The 25,950-nt window shown below is 31.6% G+C and overlaps 1 protein-coding gene across 3 annotated transcripts in view; it reads right to left on the bottom strand.

The window, feature by feature from the left end:
- LOC127851848 (uncharacterized) overlaps positions 1-25,950 on the bottom strand; it is a 425,589-nt gene that overhangs the window by 36,819 nt on the left and 362,820 nt on the right. The window contains exon 1 of one of the 3 annotated variants that reach the window (XM_052385799.1): positions 12,438-12,509. The exons of the other annotated variants lie outside the window; for them this stretch is intronic. The gene's annotated coding sequence lies outside the window, so the exon portion shown is untranslated. Of the gene's footprint in view, positions 1-12,437; positions 12,510-25,950 lie in introns of those variants that run through there. 3 annotated transcript variants of the gene reach the window in all.

Genomic DNA, 25,950 nt, shown 5'->3' with positions numbered 1-25,950 from the left:
TGACCATGCACTTAATCCGTACATAAACGAAACCATTTCGTTATTTAAGAATAGTCTTTCATTCACACAACGAACTTAAATAGATCGCATTTGTTTTTGTTGTTTTAAAGGCCACGGAAAAGCATAAATAATATATTAAGTGTACATGTTCCATAATTCCAGATAGTCGATATTAATTTCAACGCTGTACATGGGGCCATTTAACTTATCACAAACATATTTTTCCTCGGCATGCTTTGTTGGTTTATGAGAAGGTAGTAAGGATAATGACTTCAAAAGAAAAATACAAGTTAATGCATGTGTTTATGACTGCCCTAGGGCATGTTGTTGATTTCCTTTAATTCTCTGTTGGCAACGATTTAGAACTATGAGTCAAGACATCGTATTTCAGGTTAAGACAAGTGTAGGTCGATGCGTAGAACCCAATTCTTGTAAACATTATGAACTTTTTCCACATGTATCTAGGTAAATTCTGTTTAACATCATACGCTGTTTATAACTTAGTTTGACACACGTCTAAACTCATAAAAAACACAAGAATTTCAACATGCCAGAATCATTAACATTATCAAGTCCGTTAATGCGATGTTCATAAACAATTTTTGTTTAAAGATAATAAACGTTCGAATAAAAATAACATGTCAACAAGCCCATAGCCATGCATCATAATACATCATCTTCATCAGTATAATGAATATTAATTATTTAGCATAAACGCCTGTTTATGAGTGCATATGTTTAAATATTATATCGCCACCTAATAATTTTAATATGAGAATAATTAGACAATTTAGAAACCTAAATATAATATAAATTTAAACCGTATCACACAAAGATCATGGCATTTTTAAAAGATTGGATAATAAGTAAAACGTTATAATCAAACATATAAAGGCCAACAACTAGAAATTGTGAATAAAATTAATTTACCATGGAAGGTAGTGGATAATTTGTGCCGCAATAAATACACTATATAGCAAAGCATTAAAAGTAACTTAAATTGTAGACTATACGCCGAAGTCGGTAGAGTCCCCTTGTTTTAAAACTGACCGGGATCGTTTATTTTTTTATTTGTTTTGAAATCAAGTTCTTTGTGTAATCTAGTCTAGCATACAGAAAGTAGAAAACACTTTCCCTGTAAAACAGAAATTTGTTTTTTATAAACGCGATTAACTTTTACAGATGTCTGTAAGGGATAATCTTAATATCATTAAAAATAACAAGATTAGGAACAAAATTGCTAAATTTCGTTTTTCGTCTCACAATTTATCTACATAAACGGGAAGACATCGGAACAGTGTCTGAGATTAACTCAATCATTAGTTCTTCTTGAATTCTCTGAGCTTTTATGAGTACATACGTACAGCTCAGCGTACTTTTTGATAAAACGAAATTCCATGTAAAAAAATATGTCTCACGTATGTAAAGTAGCGTAAAATCACCCTAATACATTTTTAATTGCACAATACCTGTCATCATCGATATCACTTAGCGAATCATTTGTGGAGAAATATTCAAAACAATGACTTTACACAAAAACCGTTATTACAAACCAAAAGCCGAAGTTTTGAATTGACGAGTCGTTCTATCTTACGGAGGTTCTGGAGAAAATCGGTATACTACGATTGGTTGATAATTCGGAATACTCGGCTTGTTCAATTGCAAAAATGAACACATGTTCATGAACCGATGACGTCTTTAAAACTTTGGATTAATATCTTATTATGCGAGCACACCATATCACGTAGGTTGTTTTAATTCGTACATTAGTGATATGTATATATATATGGTCTGTTTGTATTTATTTATGCCAGAAATTAGTTAATGTTGCTAATATTACCGATTCCGGGCGGCAAGTATCTATGCAAAATCCTGTTACCAGTTGCAACTCCCAGTGACCCGGAAGGTAAATAGCTGGGACTTGGATTATTGCAACTAACGCAAATATGTGTTAGGCAATCAAAATGATTTCGAGGATGAATAACACTTTGTGCTTAAATTCCCAAATCATGCTAGAATACATAACATCTGAATAGATATATATCCCGTCCACATATGTTCAGGTTTATCAAACATATAGTATTAAGAAAACTAGCGATGTTTGGTTTAAAATGCTTTCGAATAGGAAAACGGCCTTGGCAAACAGCGTAGACCTAGATGAGATGACGCGGCGTCTACTCTGGGTCTACGCTGTTTGCTTAAAGGAATTTATGTAAGAAATATTCTAAATATAGAAATAAATATAGCAGACATCTCTAATTTTGGAAATAAATTGATCCAATTTAGAAGGATGGGAGAGTCCACTAGGCACCAATGTAGTTCATGTGAGTATTATTAAATGTTCAGCTTTTGATTTCAAGAATTATCACGCTAAATATAATGCACGTGAGGACCATTTTAATCACATAATGAATGACGAAGCAATTTATACCGTACCGCATTCAAAAAGTCGATGACATGTTTTTATCCACCAATCTTTATTTACACTTATTTCAGCCTTTTCGTTTAACATTTTATGTGTTAGGCAAGTTTTTAAGCATAAAGTTTTGCCATAATTTTGTCATTTTAAATAATAAAAAAAATCCATTTTGGAAATGCGTAAACCTCAATGAGAGCAGTTATTGCAACTCTACATGTATTGCAGTAATTAACGCTTTGTGTAGTGTAGTGTATTCAAAATAGGATTCTCTTTACACCGCATTATGAAAGCAAGGACCTGTAATGAAAATGATCGAGTGACCTTAATACATAGCATATGTGTCAAGACATAAATTAGACTTTAATTTATATTGAAAACAAAGAAATGTTATTTTGTGTAATAACACCCATTCTTGAAGCGGAAATGCATCAAATATCGCATCTTCAAACACGCCTTTCTCTCAATGTTTCTATTAATGTATGAAATAATCACATGCTTTGGATTGATGATTTAGGTTTTATCATTTCTGTCAAGGGGATACGACGACCACAACATGACACACAGAAATATGATGTCGAATTGTGGGTATAATTCAAATGATGTATAAAAAAGTGAACGACTTTTCAAGCCCCTTAATTTAAACATACGATGATACTGACCAAACATCCACCACCGCCAGACAACTATATCTGACAACCTCACGTATAACGTTAATTCGCATGGAGGAAGAACAAGCGCTGGCAGTGCAATGTGGTTTTAATCAGGAACTTTCTAGAATGATCGGGTGTAATTGGTTTGTTCGATACCTTTTCTTTACTCAAACGCATCATTCATTGTGCAAATCGTTAAGCATAAATGATCGCACAGATTTGTTTCGCGCCGAGCATGCAATCGCGACCAATTGATTTATTTATGGTGAACTCATATATACCATTATGAATAAGACCGTTGTGTAGATATATACATAAATTGCGAATACTTGCAACTTACTGTTTAATGTGAATATTATTGCTCGTCATTTTTCCTGCTGTTTTGCTGAATACAATATAAAATAATTGCTTTTATAAAAAAATATTTTACACATTTTTACAAAACACTAAATGAAGGTCATACATATGTATCGCCTATAAATGGTCTAATATTTCACAATCATATTTTCTTTAGTTTTCACTTAAAAAGTATTTCATTGCGTTTTTCTTCAGATTTAAATTCCTTTTCGTGCAATTTGTAATTTAAATGTAAGATTTAATGTATATGTTTGTCTTTACATCTTTATAGAAGTCCGGTCGTATCAAAATAGTGTCTCAATTACATATTTGAGTGGCTTTGAGGTGCGTTCTTTTATTAACTGTAAATTTAAAATAAACTTGAGTTGTATACACGATTACCAAATAATTTGTAGCTGTGTTAACCATCACAGTTATAATCTTATACATATCAGCATTAAGGTATACATATCTTTCAAGCGAATTTGATTCGCACAACATAACCGGACTTGATAGACCACAAAGACCTTAAACATGGAAGGCAGACGAGTTACAAAACACCGAATACTAAAATGTGGAAGTATGCTATAAGGCAAATTTCATGAAAACAATCCATTTCCTTTTAATTCAAATTAGTTAATATTAGTTCCACATTTTGAATATGCTTGGTATTATCTGTTTTTGTCTAAGTTTGTGACAATCTCTTGATGTGTGCGTTATTGTAAAACCATTACTGTTGTACAATTTACAGTTATTTAGCATGTATTTTTCCTACGTATACACTAAAAAAAAGCGCGCAAAGGAAATGGCCTCAAAATATGTATCTTTCAAGTTCATTCAGCGTTTAACAGTAACGCGTCAAAAAAGACCCACTAAACATTTTGAAAGGCAAACCCAAATTGTTGCTTGGATTTATACGGTTTTTTAAACTTTAAGCTAAGAAAACACAATTCAAACGTATAACCATTTAAACGCACATGTTGGGTAGTTATTTGTAGTATGTATAAGTGTTATCAACATTGGAGATAAATTATAAAATACATATGGATGCACTCTATATCAGTCAGTAAATTCGTATTTAAGTGCACTTGCTTGTAAAAGCCAGTTGGATTTTAATATGCTATCGATACTCTTCCAAGTATTTGAATTTAACTTCATGAAGCAAGTATATATATTTTGATTATGAATTACGTTTCATAGAAATTCAAATGTTAGCTTCACTTCATTAAACAATGCACTTTACGTAGGAGTTTACGTCTTTGAGTTCTCTTTGGTGATTTAAAACGTAGAAGTGAGACGTTTCGATAACAACAAGTTGTTTTATTTTATCTAATGTATATGTAAATGCTCGTTGTTGTAAATCTTATGATCTCAATGAAATGTGTATGGCTGCATGATATTGACAATATATGTTTTCTGTTTTGCACATTGCTAAAGTAATCAAACCTTGAGTCATGCTTTATATACCAAACGAACACTAGGCTAATTAGCTGTAGGAGTCAATCATTACAATATTCATTATCCTACTAACAGTAACCGTGTAAATAAGTACCTTATATTTACCAACGATTTGCACATTCCTCGTGCTGCAAAGTTGCAACATTTAATATAAACAGCATACTGCTTTACGACTGTTTATTATGTATGTTTATATTATTCGATGTTGTTGTTACGCTGTTATGTAATTTTTACATATTATATCGTGCGCTTCAATACTTCAATTCCACAATACATCCAGCGTTTGTACGCGATTTTGAAAGAAAATTTAAATTGGAAATTTTCGAAAATGTTCTTCAAACTAAAAACTGTAATAATAATACTGAACCAATACATGTGTATAAGTAGAGAAGTCAAAACTTACGTAGAATACAAAGGCTCTGAGTAAGGCACACTGACATTTTAACCAACATATTGTTATAATTGGACACGTGCCCACTACGCGCAGCTTGGGCAATCCGGTCGTGTGATGTTTATCGAACAATCAATATGTTCCAGTATCTGTTGAAGAGGCAATACACGATTTCTTGGTGTGTTACTGATTTGGAACAGATACTCTAATTTGCTTGCGTTTTGTCGTATAATGTTGACAACTTAAACAAACACTATGTTCAAGTTATGTCGACAGGCAAAATGTATAAAGGAAAACGCTGGAATTTCAGATGAATTTGCAACCATTCACTGGTCAACACTACACACGAAATATGACAACGAAAACATTTATTAAGATATCACTGGTATTTTCACAAATAATCATGGTGTTATTGTTTTTATTATTTAACAAAGCGTGATAATATTTTACACGTACAGGCAGCAATTTTCGGTATAACAGCCATTAAATTAAACATAATCAATAAATATCTGGTTTACGTCTATTTATTACAGTATTTAGTAGTTTTCCAAGTCTTTCTATTAGTATGAGAACGGTGATTTCCGGGCAGGTTCCATATTTAAAACAATACGAAATGACATGAACATTAATAATAAAACAAACAAAAACTAATAAATACAGTTGTTGTCATCGCCTTGGAACTGTCAATTAAAAGCATTGTGGTATTATACCGACTTTAAATATTGCCATAATATTATAAAACCTAAAGTGATAATACAAGTTTAGTTGTAAATAGCTCATCAATGTTCAACTTCAATACACATTTGAAAAGAACATTAATAGAACCATTGATAAGATGAATTATCCTTTCGAAAATCGCAAACTTTCTTAACAATGTATATGTAAAAAAAATACTTTCCGACGTACGTTGCAAAATATAAAGGTGAAAGGTAGACCCTGTTGCAAAATGCATGCACCTTCTAACCTTTGGAAAGCTAAAGCGATATCTAGGTCAAATTGTGTTGTTAATTGTTTTGTTGAGTGGTTAAACAATTAACCGTAGGTGGTATTGTATTTGCCAAACATCTGTCATTATAAATAAATTACCGCCACTAAGTTATGAGCCGGTTAAATTGTTTGAAGGAAGTAATTAAGTGTTTAATGCATTTCATCAGAAAGGAGAATATGAAACGTACAATATTATAATATCATAATATTGGATTGACAAGTTTATATATACGTTACTGCTAAGTGTTAACAAACAAATGAAAAGATCGATCTTAGAGTGTATCTTATAGTCAGCATATTACGAAAGAGATTTTTACATCACACAAATGTGTAATTTTGCAACAAACTAGCTTTTATTTTGTTACCTAGCTTAGTGTGCCGTTCATCACAGAACATTAACAGTGATGATGTAATCTTCCTCTTTCCAAAAGGAAATATTTTCTTAAAGCTTAATTAACACATGAATACAATTCTGCTTGTGTTAAAACATAATTATCCTTATGATTGTCCTTGATCTTATTTTGTATTGGGAAACTTCATCACTTCACAGAGTAATTGAATTGTTATTAAATTGAACAAATGTTCGCTTTTATTTCTGTTAAATTTGAGTGTCAATGCTATGAGATTAATATTTAATTATACATTTGTGATTTGTGAATACTCTGAACACGGTAATAAGGAGAAGAAAAAGGGAAACACCCAATTTATGCTGCGAAGTTACCAGAAACGTTTTAATTCGTCGGTATTACGATGATGCCAAGTGAAGCACAGAATTACATGCGAACATTTTGAGACCCGGTTATTCACTTTACCTGGTGATGGTTTTTACTGATGAGTCATAACAATTTCATATGTGTTCGTTGTTCAAACAAGTGCATTTGATTAAACGAGTGACGTTTTGATTGTAACATGTTGTTACAATCGTTTCAAACGAATTGTTATTATTATATTTACTGCAAGCAGTTCGTTGCAAGAAAAAGTTCGTTGTGGAAGAATCTATAGTGAAATTAAGTTTGTCTCGAACTCCTTAAAACTCTCAGTGCACTTGACATAACATAAGTCCGTCTATAGCATGTTCAATGTATAAAGAAATTCAATCTGTACATTTAGTAATCTTTAATGGTGGCAATTATTAAACGTTACTGCGGTCATGAAAGATTGTATTATATTATTCATGGGTAACACGGTTCTCTTTACGCCTTACTTAAATAACGTTGAATTACTGCGGCTGAAATTTTCATATTCATTTAAACACGTAGCATGTGTATTAAACTATAATAAGACGTGCACTAATATTCCAAATACGGATCGGTTAACGCTTGCATTGGGGTCGTGCTCTGTGGAAAAAGGATATCATGCATGTGCGTTAAGTGTCTTCCCAGATTAGCCTGTGCAATCCGCACAGGCTTCTCAGGGATTGCACTTTCCTCTTTTAAGATATTTTCTGTTTAAAGAAAGTCTCTCCTTAGCAAAATCCAGTTTAGGCGGAAAGTGTCGTCCCTTAATAGCCTGTGCGGACTGCACAGGCTAATCTGGGACGACATTTTATGTTCATGTATTAAACCCACTTTTCACAGAGTACGACTCATTTATATTCATTTTTAGAGCAGAAGTTCATTCAAGGTCGCGTCTAAAATGCTTACAAGGCTTAGATTCGTAAAACCAGAAATTGTGCAGAACGCTAGTTTTCACTTCCAATATTGTTCCAATTAAAAGAATGTCTGCAACTGATGTTGACGATTAAGGTATTGACGTTATATTTGTATTTAACTTTTAAATGAATGTCTATTATATTATGGTTATTAAAACACCATTGTACACACCCAATGACGCATTGCGGTGCTGTTGTGTTTTTCAAATGATGAATACTGTTCTCGAAAGCGAGTGTTCATATAATTTCCTTGGACATGCTACTTTAATGAAATTGCACGGTTACTTTAAACGTACGATGATACTAACCAAACATCCACCAGCGTCAGGAAAATATCACTAATATCTTCTCATAGTGATGGTAATTCGCATCGACGCAGATAAAGCGTGGGCTATGCAACGTGGTTTTTAATCACAAACGCTTTGGCAAAGACTAAAGATAATTGGTTTGTTTTACTACTTTTACTTACTTTAACGTAACATTCTCCGTTCAACAAAAAACATTGTTAAAAATTCACAAACTAATTAATTTATGGTAAACACGTAATAAAATTATGAATTAGCCCGTAGTGTAGAAAGAAACATCAATTTCAATTACTTGCAACTTTATTTGTTATATGCATAGTATTATTCCTTTGTAAGTTAAAAAAATATGCACTTAATATTACAAAATGGTTAACATAACATGTTTACGTAACATTTAAAGATAGTCCTTAAAAGTATGAAGAACACAGACGTATCTTACCCCTAATATTCAAATGTTCACGTATGCAACCATGTTGCTTTCTTAAAACCAATATATTTACAAAATATTCAAATTAATTATAGATTATGAATATGTGTTCAATCCTTTTTTAAACCTGTGCATAGCTACGTCGAACTACATTTTGTTCAAACATGTCATTTTGCTTGCAATAGTGTCTTCGAGAAAGAAACTTCTTTCTTTCAATGTGTTCTTGGAAGAAAAAAAGGTTTCAGTCCCATTGTGAAGAAATCTCAATTCAATTTCAGACAATTAATGGCTGAAGCATAAAACCAATTACGTTAAAAATAAACAAGCTGTTTTCTTCGTTTTCTTGTTTTGTTCTGTTCAAGCATATACAAAGATCAATTCCATTTGACAAAAGTTTCAGCAAATAAACATGACAATCAATCATTACAAAAGGTCTGAATAATACGCCGATCAGTCAGTCATGTGGTTAAATAATTCAGTCTACACAATCTACACAAAAAGAGAACGGATTGCATTTTATTTTTCATGTATATGCATAATATGTGTATAGTTGGCAGTATCCTATTCAGTAATTAAAAAATGAATGTGTGTACTCCGCTCTTATCTCACTCTATCTAATTCACTATGATTTAAATAAAATGATTGAATATTCCAATACATACGATGCTAAAGTCGTTTTTATACCACATTTATATAGCACACTTTTCATACTCGAGATGTGCATTCAGAGGCGCTTTACACTTTTTCCCTGATCACTGGGTCATAAGTCGTCCTTTAATATCTTGGCGCAGTATGCAGCCACGGCACATTGGCTTATTTCCCTCACAGGTACCCATTTATACACCTGGGTGGAGAGGAGCAGATGTGGGATAAATTTCTTGCCCAAGGAAATTCCAGTGGCCAAGACGGGATTCGAACCCGGGAACTGTCAAATTCGGTCTGATTGTGTCAAATTTATTAAAATCAACATCATTTAAAAATGGTTTCTATTAGATTATGTCATATGAGAGTATGTTAAACGAAGTCAAGCATATTTCAACAAAATCAAGTATACATTACACAGTCAATATATTTTTCAACACTGAAAAATTGAAAATCAAGAAACTGATAAAATGGGTCAAATGTCTATAAGAAATAAGACAGAAGTTTATGTATATGTAACATAAAACTGAAACATTTGCACATTATAGCAGATTTTTTTTGTTGTGTGTCAATATATCAATGTGACTGTTATAAAACATAATAGCTGTTATAGATTTAAACATATATTACAAAATATATCCTAAGCGCGTTCTTCGCTATTTCGTTGTATTTGAGTTCCCAACTTTTTTACTTTTACGCCAACAACTAGAATGATTTCCAAGAAAAGTGTTTCCTACAATCACAGGTCTGTCTAACAACTCACAGAGCAGACAATGGTTGTGCGATCTGCGTTTGTACTTGACGTCCTTGCTTTTTGTTGTTGCAATAAATTACTGCTGCACGTTAATCAGGTATACATCATGTATCCGTGATACAATTACACTCATAAACAACAGCTTGTCAAGGTTATGGCCTGACAATTGTAGTTTGAATACCACTTTCAAAGCGATATTTAGATCAGCCACAAAAAACATTTAGTACTGGTACTACCCAGGAAACGGACTCAAAAGCTTTTCGATACGCCTAGGCTTTTAGAGCAATCGAGATAAACTAAATGTATATTAACTTATACCTGAACGGTAAACATTTTATTCAAAGAAGAAAATACAGTCAATATATATATATTTGTCTAAAATATTATAGAATAGTTAATTGTCTATATAAACCAGTTTTATTTGAGAAATAAGCGCGCTTACTAGTTGTATGTACTGTTCTTTTCCATAGACACTCTTCGACTCATTTTGATTTCACTGCATGTTGCTATTTTATGCATTTTAGTATCTTTTACATTTAACATAAATATCAATGTTAGCTACACCTCAATAAAAAATAAACTTTACACAAGAGTTAACTTCTGTACCTTTAAATACTACTTCGTGATTTGATTCATGGAATTGGGGCGTTGCAATAACACCAACTTTTTTTTATTTTAATGAAATGTTCATGTTGTTGGATATAAAAATAAATTATGATGTCATCAATTACAAGTATATAGTTGCATGACACTGACAGCATATGCTTTATGTTTGTACGCTACAGGTTTAACGACATTGAGTCACACTATCAGTCTATCACTATTGTGTGAGTCGCGTTCTGCGAAAACTGGGCATAAAGCTTGTGCGTAAAGTGTCGTCCCACAAAAGTCTATGAAAAGATTTTTTTCAAATTCCTTTTGAAAATGTCTATTGAGACAGAAGTCCGGATGCTTGTTGGTAGGTCATTCCACAGTTTCGGACCAACAACTCCGACACTCCTGTCCATGAAAGTTTTACTCTGTGTGCGTTTAACATCATAACATCCGTCATACGAGACTGTAGATCGTAGGTCAGATCATTCACATGAGTCAATACATCAAATTCAATTTCAGATAACTGTACGTTGCCGCGTAAAACAAATGCTTGAAAAATAAAGAAAATGTTTTCAACAGTATGCTCTGTTCAAAATGTTTAGTATTTTATAATTAACATGTAAACAAGTTTTGGCAAATAAACATAATAATTATTTAACAAGACCTGAGTCATAAGCCAATAAATCCGTCATAAAGGTAATAATCTAGTCTTCTTCACAAATTATTTAACTATTGCGGTTACACAATATTACCAACGGGATGCAATTTATTTTCCATTTATAGACATTATTAAAAACAATTTTGTGATTATTTCACCACATAGTAATATAAAACATTAACTGATTTTAAATAGAGTGAGATTTTGTTCAGTCAATCAAACTTCCCATCATTTACATATGGTTTATGTAAGCAAATATAATATAGTATCATATTTAAAATACTTTTAGAAACGTGAATGATTTCCTAGAAATGTAATGCCTGCACACATTTGTATGTCTTTCAACACACAGAGCAGTATTGTGAAATCTGCGTTTGTACTTAAAGGCCTGATTGTTTTTGTTGATGCATAACATTACTGGTGTACAATATACAGTAATACAGCATGATTGTTTGCACCGCTTACACTCAGAAACAACATCATGTAAAGGTTTTGATCTGGCAAATGTAGCTTGTACGTTCATTCAGTAAAGACAGTGAGTCAACGGTGCATGGTAGGTTTCCGTTAAGTCTGAAATAATATTTTGATATTTCGGTCTTTCTTATACAGTGTATTGATGCGAAAAGTACCTGGCAACATGTCAAATACATTATACAAATATCGACTGTCATTGTGCTGCTTACCGTGTGAAGCTTCGGAATTACCACTGGCCTGACAAATATCATGAATAGCAATTATATTCGTTGTCATTTGTGTTAATAACTTACGCTATAGACGATACCTAAACATACATTTGAATAATCAACCGCACGAAAATCTATGTTTACCACAAATGCTTCAGTAAACGAACAAACCAAACAACAATTAGTAAACCGCTATGTTTAATTGTATGAGATTTCTTGTATTTTCAATATAGACAACACAACAAGAACGTATTGCATTAGAACCTCACGTTGAAAAACTGAACAGTCTGTATCATGGTATCAAGTGTAGTTTAACCCTTACAGACAAACAAGCAGGTATAAAATAAATATGGATACGATTCAGTATGTTCATTTGAAACAAAATTAATTTGATTATCTTCACGAATATGATGTTTTACACCTTGTAAGAATAACTTATATTTTGCATTATAAGGTAAAGTAATTGGTATAAATACACTTACTAGTGCTATATGTATGTACTGTCCTATTCCGTAAACACTGTTCCACGTATTTCCTTTTCACTGAATGTGGCCATCATACACATGCTTCTCATGCATTACGTTAAACATAAATTAAATGTTATCTACACCTTATTTAACAATGAACGTAACGTAGGTGTTTACGTCTGTATCACGTCAGTCGTCTCTCGCGATTTCAGACCCTACGATAACAACAACTTGTTTTACTGTTTTGAATTGTCAATGTGGTTGGTTGTAAATTTGATGATGGCATCAATGATATGTCTACAGCTGCAATATATTTGACAGCATACAACTTATGTTTTTAACTTACTTAATTACACAACCTTGAGTCACGCTTCATATACCATCAAATAACTAAGCTTCCCAAACAATCAGTAAATGATATCCCTTACAACATGCATACTTTTATCGACAGAAAGCGTGTAAATGATCATAATTTAATACTTATCATCTATTCAACGAAATAAACATTACGTGTGCTCAAATCTCACAATATTCAATATTAGAAACATATCATTGTTAAGGCAGTGATCTCATTCTGCTTTCACCAGTCGATATTGCTGTTATTCTGTAACGTAATTGGTTCCGCTATGTGGGTTTTTTGTATGCTAAAATGCGTGTAAAATACACAGATACTCAGCGAGGCACACTATCCTATTAACCAACATATTGCTACAGTTGGGCAAGTGCCTTCTACAACAAGCAGATTGTGCATTCCAGTCGAGCCATTTTCATCAAATATCAATCTGTTGAAGTAACTAGTAAAGAAGCTTTACTCGCAATGTTCGTATTTTATGGATGTTGTACTCGGATGTGGTTGAATGCGGTTCGTCCTATTAAGATAAGGTCTTCACATACCACTGTGTACAAACTATGTAGAATGGTTGTGTGTTTAGGGAGACGATGACTCTCTTGAACATTTTATTAATAAAAATAGCAACCAATCACTGGCCAAAATAAACACAAGTTGACTTGTATTCACATTTGAATCCTAAGCTTTCATTTGTTATAAATATACTTCTTCTTAGATTGTCGAAATGACCGTTTTCCAAATTTCCAAAATTAAATTTAAACTCAAACACTGAAAATCATAACGCGATACAACACCAATGACTAACAGTTTCATTAAAGAATAATTGTCATTAAAAAATAATAAAGCGTTTTAAAACGCGAAACGATTGAATGATTTTGAATGCGTTTGTTGTGTTAGTTAATTGTGTTACCACGTGGATCTGTCATTTAAAGTAACAAAGTGCATAAAACAACTGACCGGAAAGCTGATAGATATTAACGATAGCTTTTTTAAATCCAAACAACAAGGATTTGAGTTGTAAAGTGGATGCTTTTTTACTTTTGTTCTGATTTAAATTACCTTCTTGCTATTACAATGGAGTTCTACATTGACGATGTTTAAATCTAGCAATTTAAGGCTTTTACTTATATTATTCCTTTAAAAACGCCACAATTTGTAATTAAGTCCCTGAAAATAGTATTCATAAACTCAAAGGCATGGAATAAACACTGTAGTCTTTTTATATAGTTTCGGTATTAATATGAATGGCAAAAGATAACACATGAGTTGATAATTAAATGCGGAGCGTTCGGCTTTCTTACATCTATGTTGAATCATCATCCGAAAGATGTCCCAAGATTGCATGTTAAACTTTGTATTAAATTAACGTTAATTGCATGATTTGTGATACGTTCCAGGCTTTGTAATATGCTTTCATTAGCTTTTTATTGCATTGTGAAATTTAAAAGGACACGATTTGTTTAACACTTATCCGCCAGTCTAAAAAAGTATATGGTAATCTAGCGTATTATGTTAAGGTAACAATAAATAACAAATGTAAGTTTGTCCTCATTAATTCAGATCACGAAGACGCTCTTAAAAGGTTCATATAAAATTAAGCAAATATTAAAAATGATTTCTTTAAGCATGTATCTTGTTGTTTAAATGTATGTTTATGCTATGAGAAATGAAGACTTTACGACTTAATACGACATATAACAAAGACGACAATCATTCAACTATCTCCAGATTCTTTAACAATTAACCCGCGTTCTGAGAAAACTGGGCTTAATGCATGTGCGTTAAGTGTCGTCCCAGATTAGCCTGTGCAATCCGTACTGGCTAATCAGCGACGATACTTTCCGCTTTTATAGTAGTTTTAGTTTCAAGGAAGTCCATCCGTATCGAAAATCAACTTTAGGCGGAAAGTTTCGTCCCTGATAAGCATGTGCGGACTTCACAGGCTAATATGGGACGACACTTTACGCACATGCAAGAACACGACACAATTGAATGTCATATATATGAAACGTTTTTGTATATTTCACAAAACATGATTATATTCAAGTAGAAGACAGCAGATTTTTCGTAAAATATTTATTTCATTAAATAGTAATCAGTTCATATCTCGTTAAAGGCAATATTTAACAGTGTAAAGTCTTTTTATAAGCGTTAATATGAATTTTTTGCAAATCAAAACAACATAAAACTCACAATCACTTAACAACCACAAACGCAGATGAATAAAGATGTGACAATCGCATTGGGGCGGTCAATTTCAGGCATTGTATCTTTCTAAGGCAACTTTCTGAAACACATTATTAAATAAGTTTAGTATTAACTTCGCATAGTCAAAGCTTATTAAAAAAACTATATTTAAAAATATACATTTCGATACAACGGGAGAGAACTCCATTTTTTAAGTAGCATCAAATTAATATTTTATTATGAAGTCATAAGTATTGACACGATTAATTAATTTGTACTAGTAACAACCTCATACATATTATTTGTATTATCAAAGAGAAAATCTTCCAAATACCTCATTTGCGTCTGTACGTGGCCATATCTGAGTTTGAAAGATTTTAAAAGATTTTTGTCCACTTGCGAGAAAAACAAGAACAAAGAGCAAATGTTCAGTTCAATATTAAACGTTATATGAACGATAATGTATTAAATCTTAATTATATATATATATATATATAAATATATATATATATATATATATATATATATATATATATATATATATAAATTTACGTTAAATATAAAACAACTTATAAGAAATTTTGGTTTATTATTATTAATAATATATCGATACACTTATAATCAATGGCCTTAAACTGTTGGTTGGTGACCATGCACTTAATCCGTACATATACGAAACCATTTTGTAATTTCAAAATAGTCTTCATTCCAACAACGAACTTTAATAGATCGCATTTGTCGTCGTTTTGTAAAGGCCACGATCAATCATAAATAATATATTTAGTGTTCCATAATTCCAGATAGTCGATATTAAGTTCAACGCCGTACATAGGGCCAGTTAACTTATCATAAACATATCACTCCTCGGCATCCTTTGGTGGTTAATGAGAAGGTAGTAATGATAACGACTTCAAAAGATAAGTACAAGTGCATGCATGTGTTTATGACTGCCCTATGGTATGTTGTTGATTTCTTTTAATTCTCTGTTGGCACCGATTTAGAACTGTGAGTCAAGACATCTTATTTAAGGTTTAGATAAATGTAGGTCGATGCGTAGAACCCAATTTTTGTACACATTAAGAAACGTTTTTCCACATTTTCGAGTTAGTTTCTATTTAACATCATACGCTGTTTATAACTCATTTTGACATACGTCGAAATTCATAAATATCACAAGCATTTCAACATGCCAGAACCATTTATATTATCAAGTCCGTTAATGCGATGTTGACAAAAAAATGCTTGTTTAAAAATAATAAACGAGTGACTGAAAATAACATGTCAACGTGCCCATAGCCATTCATCATTATACATCATCTTCATCAGCACAATGACTATTATTGGTTTGGCATACACGCCTGTTCCTGAATGCATATGCTTACATGTTATTTTGTCAACTTATAATCAAAATTTTTATATAAGAATAATTAGACAATTTAGAAACCTAAGCATAATTTAAATTTAACATTGAACACACAAAAGCCCACGGTATTTCGAAAAGGTTCGATAATTGGTTAAATGTAAAATGCACTATAAACGCCAACAACAAGAAATTGTGATAATATTAATAGGGCATTGTCTAGAAAAGGGATATATAATTTGTGCAGAAATAAATACACTATATGACAAAACATTAAAAGTAACTCATTCTTAGTTCACAGTTACAAAATACATGAATGTTACTATAAATATTACGTGCAATTTAATTATCGCAAACGTATCATCCATTTTAAACTATAATTGCAAGGTTTGGTGATTTATCAATTGGATAAAATGCATCTACAGAAACGGGAGGACACCAGAACCGTGTCTGAGATCAACGCAAATATGTGTCAGGCAACCCAAATGATTTCAGGGGGGGGGGATACCACTTTGTGCTTAAATTTACTTATTATGCTGGAATACATAACTTCCAAACAGTAATAGATCACATCCACATGTGTTCACGTTTATCGAACAACTTAATAACTCAAACATATAGTATACAGAAAAACTATCCATGTTTAGTTCAAAATGCTTAAAAAAATAAAAAAAATATTAGAAATGAATATTATTCAAAGAACTATAGTCAATCCACTGTCAAGCAAGCATTATACCTAGTCAAATTGCGCAGGCTAAGCTCGAAAGACACATACATTAGGCACAGTTTTCCTAGAACGTGACCCATACATCATATTTTATTTCGAATATCAAATGTAGCTTATTTACATTGGGCAACACTTGCATTGTGATTTTCCTCAATATTGTAACCGCTTTAAAATATATGCATGGAATCGTCAAAGCGTAGGGTATGTTACAGCACAGACACAATTAATCGTGCTGTTGTTCCTTCTTTCATATTCATTTTCCAAAATAATAATTATTATTAAAGTTCCATAAATAAAAGAATTAAAATCAGCTTGTATAAAAGATTATGCGTATGGTATTTTGGACCAAACAGAATACAAATTGAAAAACTCAATAGATTGTAACCGCAACAGGTTACAAGAAACAAATTTAGTGCGTTATTGCACAACAGTGTACAGACAGACAGACAGACAGTTTATTTCAATCCAATACGGCATTTAGCCCACGAGGACATATATAAAATACAAGTGTTGACGAAAAGTGTAGACTAGAATACAAAACTTTAACCAAAGTTGTAGTTGTATGTTTCCAACATTTGGAGAAGATCGCTTTGAGAACACTATTTCAAAAAGCTTTAACCAATCTATTTTAAATTATAATTCAATATGTTCTTATCTTAGAGGTTTCTTCAGTCAACTACTTTGGGTAGTATAGCTGCCTATATTTATTTTTGTCCTTGTACCGATTACTGGATGATATTCTATTAACAATGTAGAAACATAGAAATTGGCTTTTAAAAAGGTAGCATACATTTATCATAATTTGTTACGTACTATCAAATATCATCATATAAGCATGATAGAATGTTGTTTAAAGAAACATTTCCGGGCATTTCTAAACATTTGCATCGATTTAACAAACAACGACATAACATACACATTTACATAAGTATGCCATACTACACCACTTTATCATGCAATTAAATGGTTTCTCTACATCGGCCTCTTCGGATATGTTATAAATTCAGTTCAATTTTACTATTACGAAAAACAAGTAAAATAACCAATCGTAAAGAAACCTTTAAATACAAAAAATATAATATAGTTTAATTATTTAACATGTATGAGTTATATATATCACAAGATGGGTATTTTAAACATCTATGTACTTAATATTAAGAGTGCCATAGATATATATGTCTTACCGAAACGAAAATGTAAGACTGATATTATAGGCAACTGCTATCACTAACATCTGTACTTAAGGTTCATGTAAAGTGTAAAAAAGGCGTATTCTTCACTAGGAATACTTCAATAAATATTATGGCAATAAATTCAATTATAAGCCAATAGCCTCGTAAACAATTGTAGAACATATAAGAAATGCTAATAAAAAAATATGATGCAAAATGTTGCTTTGAAGAAATATACAGCGCATGCATGAAATTAGCAAAATAACAACGGAGTTAAATGAACAAATTCCTTTGGTCAAATATTGTATACACTTAAGAGTTAGGTACTACAAATGAAAACTCCACACAACACCCACCAACAATCCTAAAAATATCAAAAAGAAAAACATAAAAAAATGTCAAAAGTAACACATAATTGGGAACTACTTTAAGTATGGTGGACTTACCAGTGAACCTTCATTTGTCAAAATTACTTATGTTCTTCGCAATACAGTACTCATTATAGTTACAAAATGACACAATTACAAAAAATAAACTATATTATTAAAAAGGCAAACACTTTGAGTGTTCATTTGAAATATATAGGACTCGGAACGACGACTAAGTGGCTACCTTAAAAACAATTACAACATGTTTATGTCACATCTCGAACTCCATACACGTTAGTTATCATGTGGGGCATAAAACATCCCGGTTTCAAGGAAGTCGACATAACACTATTCAATTAACGATCTAGGCCATAATAGTTGGTGGGATCGGAAAAATGAATTATAACAAATGTTGGGCACAACGTACATATTACAACCAACTGAACAGCTGTACATTTCTATAAAACCTTGTCATTCGATCAAAAATGCATTTGTTCTTTGTCTTGTCATGTTTACTTGTTTCAGGTAGCCATTATTTGGCGGAAGCATATTCGAAAAATATTTCGTTTCAAAATCGATTAGAATTACTCACGATCCGTTTGTTCTAAAAGTTTGTAATAATTTGTTTAGAAGGTAATTTCAAGCAAGTTATGTTATAAAGTAAAATATTTAATATAGCAATAGTTAACAAATTCGCAAATACTAATCAAAACACAGTTCCTGACCAAGATGGACGACAAGATGAAATTAAATCGCGAGGAGAGTCATTGATATCAGATTCTTTCAAATGAGATGCGTTTCAAGTAATGTGGTCCAAATTGTTATGGAGATCATTGAAAATGATATATTTTCAATTAATTTATTTTATAAGATCATAACTCTTATTGATCGCATGCTATGCGGCGTGGAAAGTTAGTATTTTTCCAAAATCTAAAATAGCGACCTCAATGGCATTGACATGTTCATTTTGAAATACGCATAGTGTCTTTGTGGGGCTGTATTGACGCAATTCTATGCTAGGAGTACCTAACATAAAACTTGCATATCTGTTGGTGTTTTTATTTGGTGCATTTGGTTTTTTTTTTTGATGAAATTGAGAATTTGCCCTACATTGCAATATTTTTCCTAATAATTACATTATTACTAACATGTGTGAGTGTTTTTTTTAATTGTATACATATATGGAATAAAAATGTGATTATTGCAACCATATGTAAATTTCATGAACTTATTTTGGGTATTACTAATCATTTTTATATGTTAAAATTTCATCTATGTGGGGTCATTTTGGGACTTTACATGAACCTTAACAATTTTATCCACCTTTCATATATTTGTCTTACCGAAAGAAACATGTAAGACAAATATTGTGGAAACTAGACTTATAATGACACGTTATAATACATTAATTTTAAGATCGTGAACTACATTATGATTTAACGAGTAAGATAGACATTATATATGTTTTGTCATATCTATTCATACGATAGAACGCTTATATGGTGTGATATTAACATAAACAGCAGAAATTAATTTTGCTTTAACAATTTCAGATTAGTTCACTACAATACTATACAATTGTACAGAGCAACGCTATTATAGCCTGGTCAATATAACAATACAAAGGGTATTAAGGCAACATGTCTTATCTATTAATCGTAATAGAAAGATGCATGTAAATGTTATAATGTACATGTAATCGTATTTCACTACAATACATTACAGTTGTACATAGCAACGCTATCGTAGTCTGGCATACTTAACAATTTAAACAATTAAAACGGCATAAAGGCCTCATATCATATTTATTATCCGTATTACAAATGTATGTAACAGTAACCAACAATCATGTAAACATAGTTTGCATATGGTTTCTGTAATATACCAAGGAACATACATAGTACATCAGACATATTAACAGTTTCAGCAGAAACACATAGAAAACATGAGGCATAAAGGCCTCATATAATATTTATTATCCGTATCACAAAATGTATGTAACAGTAACCAACAATCATGTAAACATAGTTTGCGTATGGTTTCTGTTATATACCAAGGAACATACATAGTACATCAGACATATTAACAGTTTCAGCAGAAACACATAGAAAACATGAACTATATACAATTCAAGTACAAAGAAACACATAGAAAGCATGTAGTTACAGTATCACACGAAACACATTGTGCATTAATTTACCATGTCAATTTCTATACATTACCTAATTTCTAATAATAAATGCTTTATGAATATAGGTTCCTAAGTTTCTAAGTATATTCTCATTTTCTGACTTTATAAGATCTACAAATTTAGCCATGCTAGGTCTAAACCAATATTTTCGCCAATATATGTTTTCCTAATGTCAGTATACATTACACATTCCATTACAAAATGATATTCATCCTCAATTGTATTGCATCTTGCACATTTTCTATCACTTATTGCGGTACTCAAAGGTCTGGTCCAATTTGTTTTATTGGGATAATATTCTAAATCATTCTTTAATAAATTATACACAAGAAGAATATACTTATTTTCTTTCGTTTGAAGAATTCGTAACCAATATTTAATAGCCTTATACATATGTATAGTTTAAAAGATACTCTGCCTAATTCGCCGCATATAAAATCGTTCTGAGTAGTTTTCTTCACACCAAGCAGTTTTTTGCAAAATCTCAAATGTAATGTCTCAATTTATAAGTCATTCGCAAAACAACATATTTCACAACAATAATTCAAAATTGGCGATACAAGCTTATCGAAAAGTTCCAACTTGTGTTTTGGCGGTATATACGTAAATTATACAAGTATTTATTCATAGTAAAAATGGCTTTCTGTGCCTGTCCGGCCAAAGTACTTTGTGCGGTACTAAGCGAATCCCCTGTAGTAAAAACCACACCTAAATAACAGAATTTGTTAACTATTTCAATTGGTTCGCCATTATAATAAAAAGCAATGTCATTTGGAATAGAACGCCTTTTTTAAATATCATAACTTTTGTTTTAGCAACATTTACCTTCAGTTGCCATGTTAAACAATAATAATATAATATATCAATACTACGCTGTAATGATTCAGCCGAAATTGCAGAAATGACAATGTCGTACAAATTTGTAGCCCAGAATGACAATTTATCATTTTAGATCTGGTTATCCCAATAACATTGAAATGGTTTGTACTGTTGAGTCATAACAATTCATAACAATATCGTATGTGTTCCTTACTCCAATAAGTGACCTGTCTTAAATGAGTGACGTTTGACTGGATCTTATTGTACAATTGCTTTAAACGAATTCTTATTTATATGTGGATGATAATTGCTCAAACGGGCCATTACAAGAAGTTGTTTGTGTCGTAACCAACAAGGTATTTGGAAATAAAATGTGTATAGAGCTCCATTTAAAACCATAATCGACATAATCTACTTTTGTTCAAACTTATGTTTGCATCATTTTTAATAATTAAACAAATACATTGTGACAAATGGGTAAACCTAAATGAGAGCAATAATTGCAACTCAATGCGGTAGTTAACGCTTTGTGTAATGTAAATGTATTCAAAATACGATCTCATTAACACGTTATTAAAAAGATCAATGACGTGATGAAATGTTCGGGTAAGGTAAAACATAGGATATGTTTAAAGACGTTCATTTATATTGCAAACAAGAAAATGTTAATTTTTCATAATACTTATTTTTAAGCGGAAATTCATCTAATCTAATCTTAAAAAACCAATTTCTATTAGCGTTTCAATTCGTAAAACTAAAAAATGTGCAGAACGCTTCTGTTCACTTCCAGTATTATTAAATATCAAATATTTACTTGCTATTGATATAGATAAATAATGTAATGCATCTTTTACATTTAGATAAATGCCTTTTTGATCATTTTTATGTAGGGGATAGGACGAACACCCATATGACACACATAAATATGATGTCGTGTTGCGGGTTGAATTAAAATGTCGAATAAACAATGTTCTCGTATACGACTTTTCAAACTCCTTTGACATGCTTTTTAAAGCGCATGTTAACTCTAAATTAACGATGATACTGACCAAACATCCAACAGCGCCAGACAACTCTTACAACCTCACATAGTGACGTTAATTCGCATTGACGAAGAAAAAGCGCTGGCAGTGCAATATGCTATTAATCAGGAACTTTCTAGCAATAATTGGATGTTAGCGGTTTGTTCCATACCTTTTCTTAACTCAAACGCAACATTTATTGTGCAAAAAAAATAAACATAAATGGTCGCAGAGATATGTATAGCACCGAGCATGCAATCGCGACCATTTATTTATGGCGAATCGTATATTCAACTATAAATAAGACCGTTGTGTAGAAATATACAGAAATTGCAAATACTTGCAACTTTTATACTTTAATATGGATCTTTTGGCGCGTCAGTTCTCTTGCTTTTTGCTGTATAAAATATAAAATAATTACTTGTATAACAAAATATTTTACACACCATGTTAACAAAACACTAAATGAAGGTCATACAATTGCTAGATAGTGTCGCCGTATGAATGAATTCATATTTGCACTACTTTTTTACTTCAGATTTCACTAAAAAATATCATTTCGTTGCATTTTTCTTCAGATTTAAATACCGTTTGCATTGCGTAGACTAAGTTTAAGATTTAATGTAGATGTTTGTCTTGACATCTTTATCGAAGTCGTGTCGTATTACAACAGTTCCTTATTTACATATTTGAGTGGCTTTGAGGTGCGTGCTTTGATAAACTATCAATTTAGTATAAACTCGAGGTGTATATGTAGATGCAACAATATTCAGCTTTATTAACTATCAAAATACTAATCTTGTAATTATCATCATTCAGGTATATATATTTTTTAATTTGATTTGTTTTACATAACAAAACCGGACTTGATAGACCCCAAAAGCCTAAACAAAATAAAGGCCACCGAGTTAATATACACTGAATATTGAAATGTGCCAGTAATCGCCATTGTAAATTAAACAATCCATGTACTCATCATTCAAATTAGTTAAGATTAGTTTCAGTTTGACAATATGTTTTCTTAGTTTGTACTTGAAGACCTCTACTTGTTTTTATTGTTGCAAAATACACAACTATTGTTCAATATACAGTCATTAAGCATGTTTTGTTCCAGCATTTTCACTAAGAAATAGCGCGCGAAGGTAATGGCCTGACAAATGTAGCTTGATGGTTCATTCAGTAAAGATAGTGAGTCAATGTTGTTCTTATATCGGTGAATTGTAGGTACCCCTTAAGTCTGAAAAAAGGAAAGTGTAGCTGTGAGACAATTAACTGGCATTATGTACAATACAGTTTACTTATATGTACCGATATCCTTCTTATTGCAAAGTGTTGAGCTTTGAAAGTACCTCTGGCCTTACGAATTACATAAACAGAAATGCACTTTACGTAGGAGTTTCCGTCTGTAAGTTCTCATACGTAGAAATGAGACGTTGCGATAAAAACAACTTTTTTTAAATATTTATATGTAATGCGTTTTATTGTAAATATTATGATGACCTCAAAGAAATTTGTATGGCTGCATTATAACGACAGCATATGTTTTTCTGTTTTGCACATGGCTGAAGTCAACAAACCTTGAGTCATGCCTAATACAGCCAAACAAATTAGGCTTATTAGCAGAATAAGTTAACAAGTACACAATTCATAATACTACAAAGAGTAAACGTGTTTGTAAGTATTATATATTTACCAACGACTTGCGCATTTCTTGTGCTGCAATATTGCAACATTTAATATAAACTACATATTCCTTTATGTCAATTATGTCTGCTTTTATTATTCGATGTTCTTATTATGATGGCATGTTATTTATATATATTTAATCGTGCGCTACAATACTCAAATTTTAAAATAGAACCAACGTATGTACGCAATTATAAAAGAAGACAATGAAAATTTTCAAAAATGTTCCTCAAGTTTAAAACTGTATAAATAATACTGAACCCCTACATGTGTTTAGTAGAACTGAGTAAGGCACACAGACATATTAACCAACATATTGTTATAATTGCACACGTGCCTACAACGCGGAGCTTGGGGTATCTATTTGTGATGTTATCAAACACTCAATATGTTCAAGTATCTGGTGAAGAAGCTATAAACGATTTCTTGGTGTGTTACTGATGTGGATCTTGTACTCTAATTTGCCTTTTGTCGCACAATCTTAAATTCAAACTATGGCGACTGGCAAAATTTATAGGAGAAAAGATGAAACTTCAGCACATTGTATGGGTGAAAATTGCAACCATTCACTGGTAAAACATTACACAAGTTTACTTAAATTGTATTTCACATTCGACTGATAAGCTTTAATTTATTAGAAATCGACTTGCTCACAAACTGTATCGAAATGATCTATTTCCAAGTTTACGTCAGAGAGTAAAAAAATAAAAGATACTGGGCATTAGTTTCGTTAAAGAATAATCCTCCTTTAAAGTTGAAAAATCTGTAAAGCTTTACTAATTGAAACTATTAAATATTTTGAAATTGTTCTATTGGTTTCGCCAAAATTGTTGTACGATACGTGAATCACTTATTTAAAGTATGAAAAGCCTTCATAAGCACCACATACCGGGTAGCCAAGTGGTATTGGCCTTTAAATCATAATACAAATAGTTCGACTTTTAAAGTATACAAACTGATTTGTTTCTGTCTTAAATTATATTGTTTTTATTATAATGGCGCTAACAAGTTGCGATGTTTAAATGACTCAATTTATGGCATTTACTGACACACTTTAGAAAGAAATCACCAATTTTTGAAGTCCATGAATATATTATTCTTAAAATAATAGGCATGGACTAAACGCGCTTTCCATTTACCTTACCTTAGGTATTCATATGGTTTGCAAATTAATTAAATAATTTTACAGCTAAGCGTTCATATTTCATAAATTTCCGCGCCATCACCATTTGACAGCAATCGCGAAATGACATATTAAACGGTGCATTAAACAAACGTAATCCCATTATTTATGGTACACTCTCTACCTTTCAAAGTTTGTAATATGCTTTATTTCACGTTTAATTGAATTGTTCCATCTCAAAAGAACAGTTTGCTTAACAGTAATTAAACATTTTCTAAATAGTCTATGGTTATAATTTGTATTATGCTAAGGCTAAGATTTATAACAAACAGTATGATTTGGCCATTACATCAGATCATGATAACGTTTTAATAATGTGCACATAGACACTGGTAAACACAATTTTTTCTTTAGCTTGCTTCTTGTTACTTCAATATATTTATAATATGGTTGTCTTTAGACACAACGACTCAGTAGACGGTCTTAAAAATGTAATTACATACAAGGAGCACTGAATGCTTTTC

Source organism: Dreissena polymorpha, chromosome 11 (assembly GCF_020536995.1).
Source record: "Dreissena polymorpha isolate Duluth1 chromosome 11, UMN_Dpol_1.0, whole genome shotgun sequence".
NCBI lineage: Eukaryota > Metazoa > Mollusca > Bivalvia > Myida > Dreissenidae > Dreissena > Dreissena polymorpha.
The sequence above is the reverse complement of the archived record's forward strand: the minus strand, read 5'-3'. Positions and strand labels throughout refer to the sequence as shown.